The 25,045-nt window shown below is 49.2% G+C and overlaps 1 non-coding gene across 1 annotated transcript; it reads left to right on the top strand.

The window, feature by feature from the left end:
* On the top strand, positions 15,349–15,460 carry MIR877 (microRNA 877). Its single transcript, NR_129798.1, has one exon. It is a non-coding gene; the product is annotated as a microRNA 877 (primary transcript).

Raw genomic sequence — 25,045 nt, forward strand, 5'->3', positions numbered from 1 at the left:
GCATTTTCTTTAATGCCTGTGTTGCAGCCATCTCTTGAAGTGCAGAGGAGGCTGGGAGTCAGTGTATGCTTCACTTAAAATGTTGACATGTTTCTCCCAGTCTGAAGGAACCAGCGGGGCCCCTTACCCTGTGGAGATCAACCGGACCAGCTGCATTATATTCAAGGGCTAAGTTTTGTTGGAGAAAGGAATGGCCTGTCCATGGAGTCATTTTTAAACATTTTACCTGTGTTATAGAGTGGAGGTGGCAAAGCAGTCTTTGAGCAAATACTGGTAGAGTGCCTGTGGGCCAGGCAGCATACAAGACACTATAGCAATAACGGAGAGCCAAAATCAATGAATTTAAAATCTACAAGAGGAGACACATTCGTCAAGTCACAAATATGTGTAAAGTACCTGTCAAAAGTGCTGTGAAGAAGCGAGATGTGGGGGAATACGTAATAACGATTCTGGGGAGGTGACAGCTGAGACAAGCTCTGAGGACAAGCAGAAGGCGAGGTGGGAAAGCAGAATCTGGGCAGAGGTGTTGCTAAGAGGAGATGGGAAGAGTGGGAAGTCAGGGAGAAGGAAGAGGAGCTAGCACTCAGGGCCATCCAGGATATGAGGATGTGGGTCATAAGAAGCCTTTGAAGAGCCTGTGATACCTGCCTTTTTAGGCAGGTGAGTATCATAGATTGGTTTTACAAAAAGATCACCTTTGTATGGAGCTGGCCAGCTTGGAAACGGCATTAGCAAGTTGAGTAGTCTGAGCGAGTTGTTGGTATGGACTTGGGTAGCGGAATGGAAGAAAAGTGGACATTTGGAAATAGGTCAAAATGAAAGTATTTTAGATTTCTGAGGGTTGTTGGCTTGCATAACCAAGTGCTGTTTGAAAAGACAGTGGAAGAAACAGGTCAAAGGCCACCAACTTGCTTTTGGAATGGTCAAATCTGAGCTGCTTTTTAAGACATCCAAGGAGGGAGACAAAATAAGTAGTTGGATATACAGGTTTGGTACTCAGATTAAAACTAGAGACATTAAGTTATCTGCATATAGGTAGTGGTTGAAGCTATAAGCATCAGTACACTTGTTCACTTTGTAAATATTAAGCACCTGTGATGGCCCAGTGTATCAGTTTTAAGTTCAGTTGTAACAGAAACCAAAATTAGTCTTAAAGCAAGATTGGAGTTTTTTTCTCACAAATCAAGGGACAGTGCAAAGCATGTATAACAGTCATGCCACCAGGCCCTTGGGCATTCATTCAGAACCCTTGCTCCCCCCACTTCTCAACCCCGTGGTTCTTGGGGCCAAATCCTATTCACAGTCTGAAATGAAGCTCTAGCTCACTTATCCATGTTCCAAGCCTCAGGATGGAGGAAAGGCAGAGGAAATTACCTCCAAGCTAACATTCAGCTCTCTAATTTCTATGTCATTGGCCTTAAATCAATATGTCCTATGGCCTATAATACTCAGCTCCAGCGAGGCTTGAAGAGTACTCTTTATCCAGGCAGCCATGTACTAACCAGCAAACTCTTGGCCCTTCAGCAGGTGAAAACATTAGGGAAGGGCAAACATCCTCTGCCAGCCCTCCCTGCTAGAGTTAGGGTGAGAGATAGAGAATGGGACAGTAAAAGTGTCAGTGTCCTCCAGCCAAGGACCAAACAGCGACCACCTCTAGTTAAACAGTTGGGTTTTGTCACCTGCAGAGATCTTATAAAAGAATTAAAAATGACAGGATGAGGGTTTGTGTTAGGTGATTCGGGGGAAGATTCAAGGAAGAGGGGGATCTAGATTGAGCGCTCCCAGGAAGTGGGGACAACTCTATGATTGCACATCTTAGTACCATTTTAATACCGTTGTCTCTTAGGGTATAGGGAGCACTGGTTCCAGGACCCCTTTATGTGCCAACATCCAAGGATGCTCAAGTCTCTTGGGTAAAATGGTATAATATCTGTGTGAAACCTGCACACCTCCTCTCCTATACTTTGTCATCTCTGGATGAGTTATAATACTAAAAATGTAAATGTCATGTAGATAGTTATAAATTCAATGTAAATGCTATGTGAATAGTTGCAAATGTGCAGCAAATTTAGTTTTGCTTTTTGGCACTTTCTGGAGTTAATCTTCTCCCCTAATATTTTAATTCTAGGTTGCTTGAATCTGAATATGTGGAACCTTCAGATACAAAGCCTCCTCTTGAGGGGAGAGATGAAATATGGCTGAAGTTGTAATTGGAAAAAAAAAAGCAGCCACTCCTCATTTTAGCCGAGAGGTACTTGTTCAGAATTTATGGTTTTCACAGTTACCTTGTTTTTGTCTTCGATTAGAAAAGATGATAAGTCTTTATCTTACTTCATCACAGTCACAGGTTGGCCTTGCCTGACTTGGATGTTCTGTGAGGTTATGACCAGTGCGAGAGCACCATGGCCTAGATATGAGGGCCAGACCAGCTGCTAGCAACACCAAGGCCTACCTGCCAGGGTCAGGTCAGTTTCCAGTTGTCAGGCACTGTTTTTCTCAAAAACAAACAAATGAGTAATTTTAGGTTGTGGTTAATGATATAAAGAATATAAATGGGGCACTCTATAGAGACTAATGGTTGGGAGCCAGTGGTGGTTAGGATAGACCTTACTGAGGAATCTAGCTGAGATCACCTGGAGGAGAGTGTCAGATGGGAAAAGCAGAGGGCCCAGGACTTAGCCTAGAGGACAGCTGACATTCAATGGCCAGGAGAAGGACAAGAGTGACCTGATGAGGAGGGATGGTCAGAGAGGCGGGGTGAGAGCACAGAATGTGTCGTTGTCTGGTTGCTAGCCCTGCGCCAGGTACCATGCTAAGTTCCCGATACGTATTGTCTTATTTAAGCCTCACGTTCATCTAATGAATACTTAGTGCCTACTCTGAGCCAGGCACTGTTTTAGGAGCTCAGGATATATTGGTGAAAAAGGCAACATTTCTGCGCGTATGGTGTTTATAGTCTGGTGAAGATGGTAGATGATAAATATGTATATAATTTCAAGAAATACGTTGAAGACAAAGTGAAAGGAGAGGTTGGAGAGTGACAGGTGGAAGAGTACAGGTCAATACTACAATAGGTAGTGGTTCTTTGAGGAGATAGCCTATGAATAGAGGCAGAAATTAAGTGAGGAAGCAACCATATGAGTATCCTGAGGAAGTGCATTCCAGGCATAGGGAACAGCAAGGGCCAAGGCCCCGAGGCAATAGTGAGTTTGAGGGATTTGAAGTAGAAATAGAAGGCGAGTGGGTCTAGACTGGGCGATGAGATCAGGAAGTTCAGCAGGGGCTAAATGATACAGAGCTGTGGCAAAGCGTTTGGATTGTGTGTGTGTGGAGGGGGGTGGGCTGTGCTGGCTCTTTGTTGTGGGCTTGGTATCCTTTCAACACGTGGAATCTTAGTTCCCTGACCAAGGATCAAACTGGAGTCCCCTGCATGAAACTGGATTCTTAACCACTGGATCATTCTGCATGGACATGCACTGACCGCTCTGAAAGTCCCAGAGTGTTCTGGAAAAATGATTTATGTTTTAAAACTACCATTAACTGTAGGTTGGAAGGATAAACTAGAGAAGGAGAATGACAGCAGGGAGAACAGGTAGGAGGCCACTTTGGTGGTCCAGAGGAAAAAGACGATGTAGAGGTCGAGAGAAGTAGGAAGATTTGGGATATGTTTTAAAGTCTCAGTTGATAGCATCTCCTTCTAGTTGTTCACACCAGAAGTCTTGAGGTCATCCTTAGTTGTGTTTTTTTTTTTGGTCACACCTGATGTCTAGTTCATTAACAAAGCCTGCTGGCTCTTTTTGTCAAATATATTCAGAAACCAGCCATTTTCACTACCTCCACTACTACCACCCTGGTTTGAACCTTCACCAACACCTCCAAGAGGTCACTCTGTTTCTGCCATTTCTCCCATCTCATGCCCCTCCATCAGTGTGAACCCAAAGTCATCCTTCTAAAATATAGGTCAAGTCAGGTCACTCCTCTGCTCAGAACCTTGTAATGATTTCCATTTTAGTCAAGAGTAGAAACCCAATGATCTGAAAACCCCTTTCCAGTTCACAGCCTGCTTTCCTTCTCCATTTGCCTCTCCAGCAATCCTTGCTCATTCCTACCACTAGAGCCGCCTTGGCCTCCTTGCTGTTTGTTCCGCAGATAACGCCAAGCACACTGCTTCTACAAGACACCACACTAGCTGTTCCTTATACCAGAACGCTCTTCTGGAAGTCCTTGTGGCCAGAGCTCTCACTTTCTTCAAGAATTTGCTTGCATTTCACATCACTGAGGCCTCATGAAGTCTATTTAGTGCTGAAACCTGCCTTCCTGATACGTTTTACCTTGATGTATATTTTACCATAGTAGTAACTCCTCTGCTAGAAATGTAAGCAGAAATCTTCATTTTATTCAGTGATATCCCAAAGGCCTAAACAAGTGCCTGGCACATACTATGCACTCAGTATACTTTTGAATGAATGACTGAGGCAGACATGGCTTGCTGATGAGGAGCGGGAATGAAGAAAGGATGACCTTTTAGTTTTGGCCTCAGTAACTAGATGAAAGATAGTGTAATTTCTTGACATGGGGAAACCTGGAAAAGATACAGCCTTGAGGAATAAACATAAGAGCTCAGGGACTTCCTTGGTGTACAGTGCTTAAGAATCCACTGGACAATGTAGGGGTTTGCTCCCTAGTCCAGGAGGATCCCACATGCCACAGGGCAACTAAGCCCATGAACTACTGAGTCCCCACAACTACTGAGCCTGCCCTCTAGAGCCTGTGAGCCATAACTACAGAAGCCTGCGTGCCCTGGAGCCTGTGCTCCACAGCAAGAGAAGCCATCGCAACGAGAAACCCGTGCACGACCAGGAAGAGTAGCCCCCACTCGCCACAACTAGAGAAAGCCCTCACGCAGCAACAAAGAGCCAGTGCAGCCAAAATAAATACAATTATTTTTAAAAATTAAAAAAGTAAAAGCTCAGTTTTGTGCATATTAATTTGTGATAGCTATAAGAGATCTCAGAGAGGATGTCCAATAAACAGTTGGATTCACGAGTTTAGGGCAGAAATTGGAGCCGAAAAGAGAGATTTGGGGATTTTCATCAGCTTTGGATGATATTTAAAGTTATGTGCATGTGTGTGTGCTTAGTCACTCAGTTGTATCCAACTCTTTGAGACCCTTTGGACTGTAGCTTGCCAGGTGCTTCTGTCCATGGCATTTTTCAGGCATGAATACTGGAGAGGGTTGCTATTGTCCTCCTCAAGGGGATCTTCCCGTCACAGGGATGTGTAATAAGTCTAGGCAAAAGACAGCTGAGCCTGGAGGCACTTCAATATTTAGACTTCAGGAGGAGAAGCCAGGAAAAGGGAAAAGGGAGTAGCCAGGAAAGGAAACTTGGAAAGAGCAGTGCCTCTGAAGAAAGGAAAAGGAGAAGGGAGTGACCATCTGTATCAAGTGCTGCTGAGAAGGGAGTAGGATAAAGACAGAGAACAGGCCCCAATCCATTGACCTTGGCAAGAGTGGTGATCTTGCCAGGGAATGGTGAGGACAAAAGCAAGACTGTAGCAGTTTAAGGAGAGAAGGGAGCTGGCAGAGCTATGGAAGCACTTTGGTCCCACATCTATTAGAATTCGAAGTGTCCCAAATATTGATTTTGGTGGTGATTTAAGATCATGGCATACGGTCCCATCACTTCATGGCAAATAGATAGGGGAAACGGTGGCTGACTTTATTTTTCTGGGCTCCAAAATCACTGCAGATGTTGACTGCAGCCATGAAATTAAAAGACGCTTGCTCCTTGGAAGGAAAGTTATAAAAAGCAGAGACATTACTTTGCCAACAAAGGTCTGTCTAGTCAAGGCTATGGTTTTTCCAGTGGTCACGTATGGATGTGAGAGTTGGACTATAAAGAAAGCTGAGCACCGAAGAGTTGATGCTTTTGAACTGTGGTGTTGGAGAAGACTCTTGGGAGTCCCTTGGATTGCAAGGAGATCCAACCAGTCCATCCTAAAGGAGATCAGTCCTGGGTATTCATTGGAAGGACTGATGTTGAAGCTGAAACTCCAGTACTTTGGCCACCTCATGCGAAGAGCTGACTCACTGGAAAAGACCCTGATGCTGGGAAAGATTGAGGGCAGGAGGAGAAGGGGACGACAGAGGATGAGATGGTTGGATGGCATCACCGACTCGATGGACATGGGTTTGGGTGGACTCTGGGAGTTGGTGATGGACAGGGGGGCCTTGAGTGCTGCAGTTTGTGAGGTCTCAAAGAGTTGGACACAACTGAGTGACTGAACTGAACTGAACATGTCAAAACTTATAGCATTCACTTTGCAGTTTACTGGTTATCTATTGTATTAATATATAAAGTTTACCTTAAGTCACTTACACCTCGGAAAAGCTGTTACCAAAAGAAAAAAAAAAGTGAACCCAAGCCCCACTGCACTGTGATTCCTGTTTGTTAGGCTACAGTTCCTCGTTTACATCTCTACACCTCGGAATTTTGTGACATATCTCAACACTAGACCGACAAAGCCTCTTCCTGAGTTAGTGGACTTTGCTTTTCTGCTCCTGACTAATCAGAAAGGACGGGTAACAAGGTAGCGTTCAGCTTTGTTTTTTTTTTTTAAAGACTTCATGGAGAAGGAAATGGCAACCCACTCCGGTACTCTTGCCTGGAAAATTCCATGGACCGAGGAGCCTGGTAAGCTACAATCCATGGAATCTCAAGAGTTGCACACGACTGAGCAACTTCACTTTTATTTAAAAAAAAAAAAAAAAAAAGACTTCACTCTTTCATACTAGTCGGAAATAATTGTTCTGTCACTTAGTCACGCGGCGTCGTAGAGTCATTGCGGTTCCTCGACTGTCTTAAACCTGCTGTCGCGACCCGAGTGGGCGGGCACCGGCCACGCCCTGTCATTGCAGGCCACGCTCCCACCGGGTCGCAGGCACGCCCACTACAGGACGGCGCGGCGCGCACGTGGGCCGTCCAGGGGCGGAGTCGACAGCCCAGACGTAGAGAGCAAGTCTGGTTCCGGGCCCCACGCTACCGGAAGCGGAAATAGCACCCGGCGAAGCCAGAGTTACCATAACTGCCACCGAGATGCCGAAGGGGCCCAAGCAGCAGCCGCCGGAGCCCGAGTGGATCGGGGACGGAGAGACCACGGGCCCCACAGGTAAGGCTGGCAGGCAGAGGAGAAAGAAGATAGAAAAGAGAAGAGAGAGAAATGTGCGCCGGGTCCCAGGAGAGGGTGGCGGGCGCGAGACTCACCGGGCCGTTCGGGGGGCTACTGCGCATGCGTGCAGTGGGGCCGGGAAGAGTTTGCCCTGGCAGGAGTGCTTTTGGGATGCCGGCGAAAAGAAAAGGTGTCGGGCTGTCAGGCACGAGCTTCAGTAACACCGGGCAAGAGACGGAGAAGAGCGTATGGGGGACTTCCCTGGTGATTCATTGGTTAAGAATTGACCTGCCGATCCAGGAGGTGCGGGATCGCTGGTGAAGAAGCTAGGATTTCCACAACCCTCCTGGTCAAAAAACAACACATCGAAGCGATATTATAACAGATTCAGTAATGACTTTAAAGAGGGTCCTCGTTAAAAAAAAAAAAGTAAAAGATTATTTCAAGAAGAGCATATCGTAGGAAGAACAGATGGGGAAAATGAGAAAAGCCGTATTTTCTTCTCTTTTGGATATCTCGGTCACACCGTATTCCACAACCGGCAGGAATATATAAGCTATGCCTCGACCTATTCCGTGCCAGCGCAACTCGCACTCACCTGGAGTCCCATCTGCTTCTCAAGAGAGGCTGATTCCTTCATGGAGTCGAGCCTAAGACAGCTTTCATAAGACACCTTTTTGACTCAAGTGGAGCAAGAAGGTAGATACTGGGTATTGGAATGGAGGATTATGTTTTACTTAAAAGCAGCTAATGTTTGTTGAGCCACTTGTGTTTAATTATACATTGTGCTTTGGAGAAGGGACAAAAAAATATGAAGACCTTCTCCCAGACTTGAAGGTATTTCAAGAGGGAGATAAGATGGATGGAAATAATTATAGTGGGTAAACAGTGACTAATTTTACAGAACTGGAGATGTAGGGATGAAAAGACTTGCCGATCAAGAAGGGGCAAGTCTAGTATAGGGGACAGAGGTTTAGTCAGGGAATGTGCTTGAGAATGCTGTGGGACTAGAGAAGACAGGGGCAACATATAGGCAGATGGGATGGGAGTGTCAGCAAAGCCTCCCAGGAATATGTGATAACTGAGTTCATTCTCCAAGGATCATTATGAGTTAGCAAAGGGAAGAAGGTTCTAAGCAAGCAGAGGGTACAGTTAATGCAAAGACAGAGATGTAGTTGAGCCTGGCTGGTCCTCAATATTGTATTGACTCATGTGATGGTATTGAAAAGGTGTGCAAGACAAGATACTGAAAGGCTTTATACGCTATTCCAAGGAATTTAATCCTAAAATCGTTAAGAAAGAAGACCCATTGAAGTGCATAGAAATGATTGGAGTCAGGGAGATCATTTAGGAGGCCCTGGTAAAGATCCCTGTGAGAAGTGATAAGAGAGGAAGCCAGGGCATTGACTAGAGCTGGGAACCAACTAAAGGGAGAAGAATTAAGGCAGACACTCACTTGGAATAATTCCGTGGGTACTAGGCTCTTCATTGAAAGCTGTAATAGGCTATGGGTTGGGGAGCAGGAAGAGGTAAGGTCAGCTATTGAATGCTAAATTGAAGATTTCTGAGACGGCAAGGAGAGAGTTTGTTCAGTGGCCGTGGAGAGAGCAGTAGACTGGGAGTGAAGACACAGGTGTAGTTGAGCTGTTGGATCCGGGGAGTCCCCTAGAGAGTGTCTGTGGATTGAAATGAAAAGAGGTCTAAGATGGGAACCCAAGAGAACTTCAGCAATTAAGGGAAGGCATATAGGAGGCTGAGGATATGAGACTGAGAAAGGTGAGCCGCCAGAGAAACTAGAGGCAGACCATCAGGATCCCTGACGCTAAGTAACAACAGGAGAGAAGAATGAAAATGATGAGGGAAGTCGCACGGGATGTTGCTGAGTAGTCAAGCAAAATAAGGACTACAAAAAAAACCCCACAACAACAGCCCTTTTTGAATTGAACAACTAAGAGGATGGTGGCAGCTTTGACAAAAGTAGTGTTCATTAGAAGGTAACGCCTAAATCAGGTTGTGGTATATTCAAAAAGGAATGGGAGACGAGGAGGGGGCTAGTGTTGACTGCACTTTTGAGACTCAGTGAAGACAAGAATAGAAGCAATAATTGGGTGGGGGGAGTGTAAGGTTTCAGAAAGTGGTTCACTTGGCTTTGAAATGAAGAACCCTTCAATGGTGTCCTTATGAAAGGGAGGAGCCGTTGTGGGGTGGGGGAAGACATGGAGGGTACAGGGTAGCTTTAGCCACATTTAGCCTTTTCCTGCTCCGGGGTGATAATACTTCTCACACTTGAACCAGTGGTCAGGAGGCATGGTTGTATTAGTCCATGGAGAGAAATTAGTGTCTGAGTCACTTCTGAGTGTTGTCAGAGTGAGCCGATCGCATCATTCCGGCTTGTGAACTACAATGGGTCCTCCCTCTTAGTGGCTTTAGGATTAGACTCCTCAGAATAGCATATATAGAAAGTCTTTCATAATGTCTCCACATATTTTCGGTTCCATCACACTAGTCACCCAATACAGGGATCAGATTTTGCAGTGTGTTCAGGGTGGAGGTCACCAATTAAGCAAAGACAGACATAAGCATGCCTGGGAGTTACCAAGGAGCAGGGAAAAGCCAGTGTCCACGTGGGTATGGGTAGGGAAAGAGCAGAAGAAATAGGATACGCCCTTCTCGTTTGTGAGGCCCTAAATTATAGGGCTTGACCTTCATTTTATCCACTTTTTGACACTGTAGATGCTCAGCATCTGATAGATGATTATTGTGGACTCGGTGGCATCCTGGTCTGAGAATACTTAATGTGATGGATAGCAAAAGGGTTTGTTTTGGTTTTGGGATGGGGGAAACTTAAATGACTGCAGGAGTGCCTTTGGATAGAATTGAATAGCAGTAGGCGGTGGGATGGTTGGGGGTAAATGTGATGGTGGATAGGCCTAGGAGTGGAGAGAAATCACGAGGCTGCTGGCTGCCTCCCCGTCTTATGTCGGGAAGGAGTTAGACGTAACCCTCTGTCTTCAGGGAAATGGAGATAGACAAAAAGGAGAGGCTGGGAATTTGTCAGTGAACTTTTCTCAACTTCCCACTTTGCTCCCTGAGAACACGAGCTAAGCAGTGTCTCAGGTCACTCTGGGATGAAGGACTGATGCCCAGTTAAGCCTAACACAGCCCGGTTTGTGCCGGAATTGCAAGCGGAGCAGCTGTGGCATAGACCCAGGTGTTTGTTGACTTAGCAGACGGCTTTGTTTCCGTGGCCTGCAGGTTCCAAAAATGACATATAATACTTTATCCTACTTTTCTCCCCTGTGGGTGACTGGGGTGGGGAAAGGTCTTTCTCTCCCAATATATCCTGAGTTATTCATAGTACCTCTAGCTCAGCTAATCTTGCCAGCTAAAAACATTGGCATCATCTCTGAGAACTGTCTTACTTCCCACCTCTGGCACCATCACCTTGTGGATTCTCCTTTTCTGCCTCCCACTAGACCAGCCACCGTTGTCTGTTTCGTGGGACAGTGTCCAGGGAGGGAGCTAGAAAAACAGTGACAAGGAAGGGTAGAGTCCACTAAGGGTTGGCAGGTGAGATCAGGGTGACTTTGGAATTTGCAAATCATCATTCACAATGTCTGCTTAACCCTTCTAGACAAAGTGGTGAAGAAAGGGAAGAAGGACAAGAAGACCAAAAAGACGGTGAGGCAATGAGGGGTGAGGAGAGGGGGCTGTGGGTGTTTCCCAGCAGAAGGTGGCCATGTGAAGTTGGTGGGGCCAGGAGGGAGGGGAAGAGGTCTTGTCGGGAGAGGGAGCAAGGTGGGATGGCGTGCCTGGCAGGTCCCTAGGTACATGGGTGGTGGTCAAGGACTTGATTGGTCTCTGAGCCGTGTTTACCTAGATCTTAACTTCTGTTTTAGTTCTTCGAGGAGCTGGCAGTAGAAGACAAGCAGGCTGGGGAAGAAGAGAAAGTGCTCAAGGAGAAGGAGCAGCAGCAGCAGCAGCAGCAGCAGCAGCAGGTACGGGTGTCAGCAGACCCACCACTCCATGGGGGCATCTTCGGTCCGTCAGCCCCTCCGCAGCCCGCGCTGGTTCACTCGGCTGGTGGGGAGCGTTCTCTGGGGCAGAGATACAGCAGCGGCCCAGGCTTCATTCTCTCACCCTGTTTGGCTTTCAGCAGCAAAAAAAGAAGCGAGACACCCGTAAAGGGAGGCGGAAAAAGGATGTGGATGATGACGGAGAGGAGAAGGAGCTCATGGAGCGTCTTAAGAAGCTCTCAGTACCAGCCAGCGATGAGGAGGATGAGGGTAAATGCACTGAGGGGAGATGGGTACCTGGAACCCTTGAGTCAGGAAGAGTCAGGTGCCTCATTCCTTGATCTGGAGTTGGAGTAGATTGAGGAGCGGACATGGTCGTTCTCTTTCCCAGCTCACCTTCTCCCCTTGTCATTTCAGTGCCTGCCCCAGTACCCCGAGGAGGGAAGAAAACCAAGGTAAGCCATCTGTCTGGGTGGTAAACAGAGACCCCAGGGGTGCAGCCTTGACCATCCTACTGACTTCTATGCTTTCATTCTCCAGGGTGGTAATGTTTTTGCAGCCCTGATTCAGGATCAGAGTGAAGACGAGGAGGAGGAAGAAAAACATCCTCCTAAGCCGGCCAAGCCAGAGAAGAATCGGATCAATAAGGTGATAGTGCTGGCTCTGCCGGTCCCTCCCACCCCATGTGGCACCTCTGGCTACAGTGTGATGATTCCCTGGCTTCTTTTCCTGCTTTTCAACTAGCTCTTCTAGGCCAGGCCAGTCTTGCTTATACTGTCAGCTTATCCTGTCAAAATCAGCTTTTTTAAAAGTACTCTTTATCACTCGGAAATTTACAGTGATTCTGTTGCTTTCAAACTCAAAATCTAAACAAGAGACCTTCAAGTCTTTGCCCTTCCACCAGGACCCCTCTGCAGGATTACTTGGGACTTGCCTTGTATGCCGATCAGCCTCGTCAGATGTTTGAATCCAGCCTGACTGTGTGCTGAAGCCTTTATCCTTTATGCCTGAAGCCTTTATCCTTTGTGCCTTCTCTTCTTCCTAGAACGTCTTCTCCAAGCCCACGACCATTATCTCTGCTCAAGATTTGCCCTCTGGAGGAAGCCCTCCAGTGTTAGGGCCATCTCATCCACATGATTCATTTGCTTAACTTACAGTCCCTTAGCTTCGCTGTTCACTGTTCGTTTCTTCACTGTCTGTCTCCTGCTGGAGGCCAGGGTTTTTCTGGGTCTCATTTTCTCCCTGGCAGACTTAGTATAGTTAACTGCTACTCCTGGACTACTAGAAATTCTTGTCAAGCTGCTGCTGCTGCTAAGTCGCTTCAGTCGTGTCCGACTCTGTGCGACCCCATAGACGGCAGCCCATCAGGCTCCCCCGTCCCTGGGATTCTGCAGGCAAGAACACGGAGTGGGTTGCCATTTCCTTCTCTGCTACATGAAAGTGAAAAGTGAAAGTGAAGTCGCTCAGTCATCTTAGCGACCCCATGGACTGCAGCCCACCAGGCTCCTCCGTCTATGTTATAGCAAATTAATTTGTGTGTCTGTGTGTCTTCTCCAGGCTGTATCTCAGGAACAACAGCCAGGGTTGAAGGGCAAAAAGACAAAGGAGGAAAAGTCAAAGGGGAAGGCCAAGGTGAGGGAACATTGGCGGGAGGTGGGCTGGTCTCAAGAATCAGAGCAATTGCATCCGACCTGCTGGCTTTTCCCTGTAGCCTCAAAATAAATTTGCTGCTCTGGAGAGTGAAGAGGAGGAGGATGAAGAGGAAGTAACAAAAGAAAAGGAACCGCCCAAGCAAGGGAAGGAGAAGGCCAAGAAGGCTGAGCAGGTGTGTGTTTCGGTGTTGCGGGGAGGTGGGCTGAGGGGCCCAGGCCTGGTGGCCCTTGGGCCAGGGGCGGGACATGAGCTGCAACCTGGGGCGCTCTTACTCCCCAGGGCAGAGGTTGGCAAACTTCTGTAAAGGACCTTCTGGTAAATACTTTGGACTTGCAGACCGCATACAATCTCTGATACGTATTTTTCTTTTCTGTTTTTGGAAAGACTCTTTGAAAATGTAAAAGCCATTTTTAGTTCAAGGGCCCTAATTTGCACCTCTTGATCCAGAAGAGCAAGGGACATGGCCGGCACCCTCTGCCCCGGTTCTGGCTCTGCCACTCCCTGTGTGATCTTGAGTACGTCTTGCCACCTCTTCAGGCCTCACTCTTCTCATCTGTGTCACCGAGTGACCTCTGAGCTCCCCTGTACTGTCAGCGCCTGCTAGTTCTCATCCTGTTGGATTCCTCAGTGGCTCTGCACAGGGCTTCTGGACCTCTGCTTTGCATGTTTACCTGCAGAGAGACTCGTTTGATGCTGAGGAAGAGAACCTGTTCCTTTTGTTCTGCCTTTAGTCACATTGTATTGACGGTTGCATAGGTATCGGTGCATATGCGTCTTTACACTTCATATATACGTACCTAGGTACCTTCCTGGTGGCACAGATGGATACAGGGCTACCAGGAAACCAGAGTGGGCATGAGAATGTGAGCACCACCAGGATATTTCAGGATTCTGGGAGAGAGACAGAGCTGACCGGAGCTGGGAGTGGATGACATGAAGTTCTCAAAGGGCTTCCTTGTTTTTATCATCACCTGGTTCTCACAGGGCTCAGAGGAAGGAGAAGAGGAGGAGGAAGAAGGGGAGTCCAAGGCCGATGACCCCTATGCTCATCTTAGCAAGAAGGAGAAGAAGAAACTCAAGAAACAAGTAAGACCTTGGGTTCTTAGTGGTCAAAGGCGGAAGAAGTTTCTATTTTAATGCTTCAAGTAGGGGACATGTGAAGGGAGAGCTTTGGGTGCTGGGTTGAGTCTAACAGCTGGAGTAAGGAAACAGCTGTGTTCTGTGAGCACAGTGTCATGGTGCCTGGTGACACGGGTCTGTATTGTGGCAACTGGAAAGTGGCAGGCAGTGGCCTCAAATGTGATCTTTCCTTCCTTCTCAGATGGAGTATGAGCGTCAGGTGGCTTCGTTAAAAGCAGCCAATGCTGCTGAAAATGACTTCTCCGTGTCGCAAGCAGAGGTGTCTTCCCGCCAGGCCATGCTAGAAAATGCCTCTGACATCAAGGTAAGGTCCGAGGGGGGCCCTCCTACCAGCTCAGCCCGGGACCTGCCACTTCTCCCCTTCCCCTGAGAGGCCATGGTGACTGAGAAAGTGGGTGTGAGGAGGAGGTCCGCTGGGAAGAAACCTGCTAGGCGTTCTCCACATCTTGAGTTCTGCAAACTTGAACAAGAAGATAGAAGAACCAGCATAGGAGTCCAGCTTTGGAGGGAAGCAGGGTGGGACAGGCTGGCCACGCTTAGGGTGTGGACTCCGATTAGAGGCAGTGGATGGGGAGGGGGCTTCCCCGCAGAGAAAAAGTTGCAGCTGCTAGACATACGGAAGGGAATTCTCACATGCTCACTCTTTCCTGACCATTGCAGCTGGAGAAGTTCAGCATCTCGGCCCACGGCAAGGAGCTGTTTGTCAACGCAGACCTGTACATCGTCGCCGGCCGCCGCTACGGGCTGGTGGGACCCAATGGGTGAGGAGAGGAGGGGCTGGAGCTGTGAGAGGGGAGGGGCCGGAGGGAGAAGAGACTTGTTCTTGGAGGCGGCCTGGTCCTCAAAGCTCTCATTCCTCAGCAAGGGCAAGACCACTCTCCTCAAGCACATCGCCAACCGAGCCCTGAGCATCCCTCCCAACATCGACGTGCTGCTGTGCGAGCAGGGTGAGGCCGCTGGTGGCAGAGGGGCTGGTGGGGCGGGGGAAACTCAGGGGCTTGCGAGGGGCTACCCCTGGGGTCTGTGAGCCAGCCAAGAACAGAATAGCCTGTGGCTGTGAGTTGGAAGGGTTTTGTGGGGAGACTGGGGACTGGGAAATGGGTGCCACAGAAGTAGGCGGGGTGCGGTGAGAGGCTGGAACAAGTGCTGAGAGCTGGGCAGGGTCAGGCAGTCCAGAAACGGAGCTGCTGGGAAGAGGGGGCAGGAGCCTTGGCCCCTGGGTGCACCCTGACTGCTCCCCGGCCCCCAGAGGTGGTAGCTGACGAGACGCCAGCCGTGCAGGCTGTCCTTCGAGCAGACACCAAGCGCTTGAAGCTGCTGGAAGAGGAACGGCGGCTTCAGGGACAGCTGGAGCAGGGCGACGACGCAGCTGCCGAGAGGCTCGAGAAGGTAGAGGAGATGGCGCAGGGGACACGAGCTAAAATGGGGGGCTCCTGGGACCCCCCAACATGTGTCCTCTTCTCCCTCCTCCCAGGTGTACGAGGAATTGCGGGCCACCGGGGCGGCCGCTGCAGAGGCCAAAGCCCGCCGGATCCTGGCCGGCCTGGGCTTTGACCCTGAAATGCAGAATCGACCCACACAGAAGTTCTCGGGGGGCTGGCGCATGCGTGTCTCCTTGGCCAGGTGGGCTCCCAGCCCCTGCCCTTCTGGCCTCCGCCCACCCTTCCTGTTCTTCCAAGGCTGTCTTCTCCCTCCCATACTGTCTGACTTGTCAGATTCGGGGGCTTCTCTCCCTGTCTGGGGGTGTGTTCTCATCTGTCTCAGGAACTCTTAGGAGAGATTGGGAAGGAGTGTTTATGCACTCAGGCTCCACTTAGCAGAGACTTCTGTGGGTTAGCAAGGGTCTTCCTCCCACTGACCCTGCCTTGTGCCACCCACCCTCTAGGGCGTTGTTCATGGAACCCACGCTGCTGATGTTGGACGAGCCCACCAACCACCTGGACCTCAACGCTGTCATCTGGCTCAACAAGTGAGTGGCCCTGGATTATAGGTTTGTATCGCTGGTCTCCTCTCTGCCCCTGACAGCTCTCACCCCAGTCTCTCTCTTTCGATTCCTGCCCCTGTCTGCACTCTAACCTGGAGATTGTGACATTTCCACACTCTTTAAAACCCAGCTACCTCCAGGGCTGGCGGAAGACACTGCTCATCGTCTCCCATGACCAAGGCTTCCTGGATGACGTCTGTACTGACATCATCCATCTCGACGCCCAGCGGCTTCACTACTACAGGGGCAATTATAGTACGTGGGACGTTGGGGGCGAGGAAAGGGGTGGTTCCTGGAGAAAGGCCTGGGAGGAAGGGACATAGGGACGTGGTGATAATTCTGAGTTTTAGAGAATTCTGGAAATGACCCTTGCCCCCACCATCCCCCATCCTCCTGGGGACAGGGACAAGCATTGATGACCCCCCATCCCCTTGCCCCAGTGACCTTCAAGAAGATGTACCAGCAAAAGCAAAAGGAACTGCTGAAGCAATATGAGAAGCAGGAGAAAAAGCTGAAGGAGCTAAAGGCGGGCGGCAAGTCCACCAAGCAGGCGGTGAGCACTGGCTCTTCCTGGGCAGGGATCTTCTCGGGAGAAGGAGGAGGCCTTGGACCCTGCCTGCCACTCAGGGCCTCCCGTCCAAAGCTTGGATGTCTCCCTTTCCCCGTCCTCTTCAGGAGAAGCAAACTAAGGAAGCCTTGACTCGAAAGCAGCAGAAGTGCCGGCGGAAAAACCAGGATGAGGAGTCACAGGAGGCCCCCGAGCTGCTGAAGCGCCCCAAGGAGTACACCGTGCGCTTCACGTTCCCCGACCCACCACCGCTCAGCCCTCCAGTGCTGGGCCTGCACGGTGAGCGGCCGCGGCCCTGCCTGCCCGCCCCTCCAGGGCTCTAGGGGGACTCTGAAGAGAAAATAAAGTGCTGCTTTTCTTGCCTTCTCAGGTGTGACCTTTGGCTATGAGGGGCAGAAACCACTCTTTAAGAATCTGGATTTTGGCATCGACATGGACTCAAGGAGTGAGTTGGGGGAGGCTCAGTGCAGGGTTCGGGGTGGGACTCAGGCCGTGGAGCAGGAGCCCCAGGGAGTTTCTGGGGACCTCACCTCTGACCTCTCTCTTCCCTTGGGCAGTCTGCATTGTGGGCCCTAACGGCGTGGGGAAGAGCACCCTGCTGCTGCTGCTGACAGGCAAGCTGACGCCGGTGAGTCCAGGAGTCGGAGGGCCGTGGTGACGGGCGAGCGGAGGCATGAGAACACGGCTGTTCCCTGGAGGCTCCTGGGGAGCCCTCTCTGCTGTGGAGAGTTAAATACAGAACTTGTCATGGATGGTTCTTTTCCTTAAGAAGTGCTGTAGAGGAGGACAGTTTAGATCACTCAGACCTGGAGACAGACCTGGAGAAGTGGGCCCAGATGAAGGGCGTGCCTCCGCCATCCTGCTTGTGTGTTCTGGTTATGTAAGAAATATATGCCCACTGTAGAATCGTTAGAAATTATGTGAACCAGGGAATTCCTGGCAGTCCAGTAGTTAGGACTCAGGGCTTTTACCAGCATGAGCCCCGGTTAGATCCCTGATTGGGGAACTAAGCAAGGGACAGATGAAAAAAAAATTACATAAGCCAGAGAAAAATCTAGAAATAACCCGTATTAATTTTAATGGATCGCTTTCCTTTTTTTTCTTACAAGCATATATGTAATTATTTTTCTTAATAAAAGTGGGTTATCCTGTGAATTGTTTTGTAGCTAGCTTTTTTCAGATAATGTATATGAAGCGTTTTTTTGTGCTTGTAGTCAGGCAGTGGCACCCCACTCCAGTACTCTTGCCTGGAAAATCCTATGGACAGAGGAGCCTAGAAGGCTGCAGTCCATGGGGTCGCTGAGGGTCGGACACGACTGAGCGGCTTCACTTTCACTTTTCACTTTCATGCATTGGAGAAGGAAATGGCAACCCACTCCATTGTTCTTGCCTGGAGAATCCCAGGGATGGAGGAGCCTGGTGGGCTGCTGTCTGTGGGGTCGCACAGAGTCGGACACGACTGAAGTGGCTTAGCAGCAGCAGTCTTACATGCATTTTTCTTATGGACCTATTATAATTTACTTGACGTCTGTTGTTTAGAATGTTTCTGGTATCTCACTGAAGGACAACAGTAAAGAGTCTTACGGTACTTGTTCATGAATTTAGTTTTTCCTTAAGATGAAGTCCCTAGAGTTGCTTCGGGGACTTTTGCGGTATATGTAGTGCCAGGTGGTTGTAACCATCTGTCTGCCCTCCAGGCAAGTGTGGAGAAGGCACATTGCCTTACACCCACAGAGTAGATCTTCAGAAAGGTGTCCTAGAGCCTCCTGCAAACTCATTCCCATCTGAGGTGGAACCCTGAAAAATTGTGGCTGGAAGGTGGGGACGGGGTTTTCTGCTCGTGGTCAGCCTGCTCCTGGTTCTGAATCTCCACTTCCTCCTCGCTTTTCCTCTTGCCTGATTTCCTGGCCTGCTGTGGCCCTGTTAGGGACACACCTGTGTTACCTTTCTTGTGCTAGCTCGTTCCCAGCCCCCTTCTGGTGTTCATTTCCCTTCAGAGTTGGGAGGTGGAGCTGTGGCTCCTCTCTGTCCCCGCTTACTCCGCCCCGCCTTGCTTTTTCCTTGCAGACTCGGGGTGAAATGAGGAAGAACCACCGGCTGGTAAGTGGCTTTGGGAATCAGGTAGTCAGAGGCCGAGAGGAAGTCTGACTTTCATTGACCACCTTCCTCTCCTCTTGGGCAGAAAATTGGCTTCTTCAACCAGCAGTATGCAGAGCAGCTGCGCATGGAGGAGACGCCCACCGAGTACCTGCAGCGGGGCTTCAACCTGCCCTACCAGGATGCGCGCAAGTGCCTGGGCCGCTTCGGCCTGGAGAGCCACGCCCACACCATCCAGATCTGCAAGCTCTCTGGTACCGGGCCCAGGCAGGCGCCCCCTCCTCAGAATGCCCTCCCGCACACTGTCCCTCGAGGCGGGGGGAAGAGGAACCGGGACTTGGGGGACCTCAGCACGCACGCACGCACCTGCATGCACACACGGGCGTTCAGGGCCCACCTGCAGACATGTCGGGTGGTGGAAGGTGCAGTGGTTCTTCCCCTTTGCTCCAGGTGGGCAGAAGGCACGAGTTGTGTTTGCAGAGCTGGCCTGTCGGGAGCCTGATGTCCTCATCTTGGTGAGTGAATGGGGTTGCGGGGTGGGGCCAGCACCAGGAAAGGTAGGGGTCGTTAACACTCAGTTTCGGGACGCCTCCTCCCCATAGGACGAGCCCACCAATAACCTGGACATTGAGTCTATCGACGCTCTAGGGGAGGCCATCAACGAATACAAGGGTGGTGAGTCAGCTCTGGCTTGTCCTCCTCCTACCCTGCTTGGGGATGGGACTGTAGGTGTCCTGGGGCTGGGCACCCTCCTTGCAGGTTTTGATTCCCCTCTTCCTTTCTGCCTGTCCTCCATTCTCACTGTCTTGCCTCGAAGCTGTGATCGTCGTCAGCCACGATGCCCGACTCATCACAGAAACCAACTGCCAGCTGTGGGTGGTGGAGGAGCAGAGTGTTAGCCAGATCGACGGTGACTTCGAAGACTACAAGCGGGAGGTGTTGGAGGCCCTGGGAGAAGTCATGGTCAGCCGGCCCCGAGAGTGAGCTTTCCTTCCCGGACATCCCCTGTCTCCTCTCCATTTGGAAGCTTGCTCTGGACTACAGCCGGCATGGCAGCTGCTCAGGCGTGTGAAGGTGGAGTGTGGTCTTGATGTGACCAGGATATTTGATTGCTTCCTTTTCTTTGAAAGACTCGTCTGTTCTGCTTCTCTTGAGATAACTGAGTGGGCCTTATCTTTGAAGTCCCTCTGTACAAGCAGAGGTGACATTTGTCATCATGGGGTTCCATCCAGCCAGCTCACGCAGCCAGTTGTCTGAGCCTCTGTCCTCACGGGGAAGCTTGCCTCTGGGCCGCCCCAAGCTTCGGGTGCAGCTGCCGCCTGGTCTGAGTGGTGCTGCCCTCCTCCGGTGGATTCAGTGCTGACCTAATAGATACCAACAGCTGCTATGGCTCCTGCCACCCAGGATCTGGTGCCTGCAGTATCTGGTCTGATGGGGGACTTGGGGACAGGAAAGGAATGCTGCTGAACTCGAATCGCCCTTTACAGGGGGAAGAAATAAAGGAAAGGAGTTGCTGCCGCCTTGTTGCTGTTTGGAGATTTGTGGGAGCTGGAACTCTTCTGAATCTTGACTTGCTGTGTTCGCTTTTCTAGCAGTGGCGGGCAGCCTCTCTTCCCCACCGGTGCAGCCGGGTGCCACTTGCAATCTTACCTCAGTTTAGGTAGTGCTCGCTGTTTGAGGAATGCAAGGGAAAGGGAGTCCTCCCTTCTAGCCAGGACTAGGACACTCAGGTTTCTCACTATCCAAGCTCCACCCTGGGGTCAGGGACCAGGGTGTCTATCCCCGCAGAGTTACTGTGTGCACTGTGGGGTATACGGGAAGGGCGCAGACGTGGTCTGCTTTTGTGCATAATCTAGACAGAAGACTTAGAAGACGTGAGTGTACAGCGTTGATACAGGTAATTGCCAAATGTGCGGAGTTGTAGATTCTAAGTGGCCTTGAGCTCATAGAAGAGAAAGGTTACCCAGAACTTGGTTTTGTGGCAGGATCACTTGAGGGAGGACCTTGAGAAATATTAAGGCTGTTAACCATGAGCAGGGAGCCATTTTTTAAATGTAGGAAAAAGGGCGAATCTAAGGAAGAAAGAACTGTTTAGGGAGTTAATGAAGAACATGGCTGATGTGGCCTCTTTTTATTAGTGTTAGATTGGAGAGACGGGTTTGGAAAGTAAAACCCAAGTGGCAAGTGGTTGGTTGGTGGTCATTTCAGTGAGTGATGAGTGAGGTGGACTATAGAGACTTACAGGACAGGCCCCAGAAACTTCCTGGGGGGATGAGGTGATACATCCTGAATTAGGATGTGAGAGAGGGGTGGAAAGGACAGGCAGATGGATAGAGCCAGGTGTGCAAATTGGAGAGAAAACAGGTGCATCCACTTCTCGGGAACGTGAAGACCCATCTCAAGGCTTCCTGAGGTAGGATGTCTTGTCTTTGGGAAGTTACGTTCTGGCCAGAAATAGTACTGGACCTCAGTTACAAGGTTTATACTGAAAATTAAGATTTGGTATGAAGATAGTCACAGAGGTAGTACCATCAGGTACGTGTCCAGCCAGATTAGAAAGGATCTTGGAATTTGAGGGAAAAAATCAAGGCTTTATGCCAGGTACATGTTAAAGTAGTCTCCATAGTAAGGTCCTTTGTAAAACAATGAGAACAGCCTTCAAGTCCAGGACTAATGGAGTGACCTTGGACTTAGCCTCTTGGTACCTGTTTCTGCATTTGTGACATGAAGGAGATGAAAAGTGCATACCTCACAAGGTTACTAAGATTTCAGATAAGTATTTATAAAGTGCGCTTTTTTAAAAAGTTTTGTTACATGTATTTCATGTACAACTTAACACTTTGCACTTTAGTTGTTCAGTTCACTAGTATAGATGACACGTAAAACAGAGAGGAATCTTATTTATAAGACGAACACCAGAATTTTGCATTTCAAGTATTTGATGCTAATTTCACTACAAATACTTCAGATGCTGAAAGTAACTTCCATCCACAGGCAGAAGTTTTGTTTGTTCCCTCAATATATATACTGTTGTAATGCAGCTAAATCTAGACAAAAGAATGCGCTTCTCCAGAAAGGGGAGCCTAACCCAGTACAGTGTATGGCTAACCCAAAGCCTGAAAAATGAAATTTCATTAATAAAATTAAATGTTTGTGTTCATGACAGTCTTTGTCACCTACAAATCAGGCACTGATGTGGTTCATAATGAGCACTGTAGGAATGGTTTAAAAAATTCCTGATTCTTCTGCACACCTTTCCAGTGAGGAAACAGACCCTGAGCTGCCCCTGGCCACCCAGCCTGGACAGGACTGTTCCTGCGATGGCGACCCTTGTTTTCTGACCCCAGCACCCTGGGCATTCTCCCTTGGCTGTAGGATGTGGACAGATCCTTACTATTTCTCAAGGGTCTTCCCTTACATGATCCTGCCAAATCATCAAATTCTGGGTAATCTTTCTCTCTTCTGAGCTCAAGGCAATTTAGAATCTAGAACACTACACATTTGGCAATGTGGACGAGGTGACTGAAGGATGAGTCCTCGGGGCACGAGAGCCAGGACAGGTGTGTTAGGGCGGACTGTCAGCACTACAGTGGGAAAGGTGAAAGGCTTTCACTTAGAGCGCTGCGGCCATGCAGAACTCAGAGGAGGCCTGGGTGCGTGAGAAGCGGCCCTTGTGAGGCCAGTGCTGATGCAGCAGCTCAGATGCTTGAACCGGCTGCTCTAGGACCACGGTTCTCTACGAGTCCTAGACCAGCAGCGGCAGCAGCACCCAGAGTTTGTTAGAAATGCAAAGATAGGGTTGACACAAGTCAAGTTACAAGGTTATTTGGGGGGTGGGGGTGGGAATGGAATAAGAAAGGAAGAAGAAGTCAGTTGGAACAGGAGAGCTGTGCCTGCAAGTCTTGGTGAAGAAGCAGAAATGGGCCCAGTAGCACCTTTGGAGTTTGTCACAGGAAATGGTGTTCGAGTGGAAGGTAGGGTCGCCTTTAGTTTGAGTGATGAGGGAAGACTTCTCAGGAAGTAACACACTAAAGACAAGGCCTATAGGTGGACAAGGAACCAACTAGATGGATAAGAAAGAGCCTTCATGGAAGGGACCAGAAAGTGCAATGGCTCAGAAGCTAGAAAGAGCTGGTCCTGGAAGATGGCTTGAGCTTAGAGCTTGAGCAGCGGCTAGGACACATGAGGCCTTATACACCTTGATAGGGAGTTAGGATACGGTTCTAGGAGCATTAGAAGGCCATCGGAGTGTATGCAGGAGTGTGAATTTTCACAAAATTGTTCTGGCTGCTGGGTAGAGTGGTGGGTGGGAGGGTGATAGGGAGAGGAGATGCCAGGAGTGCTGTTAGATACTCCTTTGGGCAGGAGAAGATACCCTCCCTCCTCTAAGAAAGGAAGGGAGATAACGTGAACTCAGATATTTTCAGGTGAAGAGAAGAAACGGTGCTCACATTGGATGGGGCTGACTTTCTCAGAGGATTTGGTGCCAGAGAGTCAGGAGGAGTTAGGAAGTTTGCCAGCCAGCTGTGAATGTTGAGTCACTGCTAGTAATTTGTACTGGGCCAAGATAGTAGGATTTCATGATTTTTCAACATTAGGTGTACTGCCTGGGAGCAGGAATGGGAGAAATAGAATAATGGTGATTCAGAATTGGAGATGGAACCAGTGTGCTTGGGGAAGGGTTGACAGAGGAATCAAAAGTTAAAAGGTAATTTTGGGGGTGGGGGTGGAAATGGAATAAAAGAAGAGGAACAGACCACCTGAAACAGGAGAGATGTGTCTGCAAGGCTTCAGTTCAGTTGCGCAGTTGTATCCGACTCTGCGACCCCATGAACCCGAGCACGCCAGACCTCCCTGTCCATCACCAACTCCGGGAGCCCACCCAAACCCATGTCCATCGGGTCGGTGATACCATCCAACCGTCTTATCCTCTGTGGTCCCCTTCTCCTCCTGCCCTCACTCTTTCCCAGCATCAGGGTCTTTTCAAATGAGTCAGCAAGGCTTAGAGAAACAGAAATGGGTACAGTGACATGGACCAGATGCTCAAACTCTCTCCCTGCCTTAAAAAAGGAAGCTCTCAAGTGACAGGTTATTTTGGATTTTCATGGAGAATTTGCAAGAAAAATGGCTGAATTTAGTTTTAAAATAGAAAAAATGAAGTTCTCTTAAAAGGTTCTTGTGGCCTGTTGCAGGAGATGGAGGGAAGAGGGGGAGAAGCAGGCATTCGATGGAACCAGAAGCACAAGAATTTTTTTTTCACTTGAACTGTGTATTTCGTTGGTTATTTCTTAGCGTGGCCCTTGTATTATGTCTTCTCAGGTCCTCTCCCAGTGCACAGAGCACCAGTAGGCCGACTGAACACTCTCCCAGGAAGGGGCAAAAGGATAAAATTAGCCAGTGCAGGTGGCAGGTGTGAAGTTTAGGGAATTGCTGTCCTCTTGTGGCCAATCCTGGAAACAACAGCCAAGAAACTTGTGTTCTAGGGCTGTGTCCTTTTAGTGTTTTCCAGATCAGCAATCAGCAACACTTGGGAATATGTTAGAAATGTAGAATCTTGGAATTCACCCCAGACATACTGAACCAGAAAATCTGCTTGAACCCCATGCCCAATTCCGGTGACACTGAAAGGTTGGAAACCACTGTTCTCAACCTATAGCCCCAAATCCCCATCCTCCCTTTCCTTCTCCTCACAAAATGTTATCTAATATAGAATTAGCAGGACTTCCTACTTAAATTAATCCTCCTTGTGCCTCCTGTCTCCCTAGGAGGTTTTTTTTAATATACTTTTTTTCTTCTTGGCTGCACAGCACAGCTTGCATGATCTTAGCTCCCCAACCAGAGATCAAACCCAGGTCTCGGCAGTCAAACTGCTGAATCCTAACCACTGGACCACCAGGGAATTACCATCCCTGGGAATCTTACTCCATCAATTACACCCTCAATACCTAGCCTTAAGATCTAAAAATAGCTGAGTCTACACCTAGCAGCAGGCGTGTTTCCCTCTACACTGCAGAGCTGTGGGAATAAGCTGTCTACACTCTAAAATTTTTCCACTGGAGCTGCTCATGTTGCAGGAATCCACCTATTTTTCCTTCCTTCCCTCCCTAGGAACTGCTCTTGGATTTTTCCTTCTTCACTTTTATCCCTCCCATAAGCTAGTCACGGGGCTGGTAGGATCAACTAGAAGCAACACGCCTGTACCTCCTGCAGTTTGGGTGATCTGTGAGCTCTGCCCTCCCCAGCATTGAACTGCACACCACCTACCCTGTACTGTGTGTGTGGTATTTATAGTCAAAGCACTCCTTCACCCGTGTTTCACTTACCAAAAACGGATTGAAAACCACACTCCAGAGGTACTGATGAACCTTTGACCACAGCTGATCATGGTTTCTAACAGAGTCCAAACACACTCAGAGA

The sequence above is a fragment of the Capra hircus genome, chromosome 23, assembly GCF_001704415.2.
Source record: "Capra hircus breed San Clemente chromosome 23, ASM170441v1, whole genome shotgun sequence".
NCBI lineage: Eukaryota > Metazoa > Chordata > Mammalia > Artiodactyla > Bovidae > Capra > Capra hircus.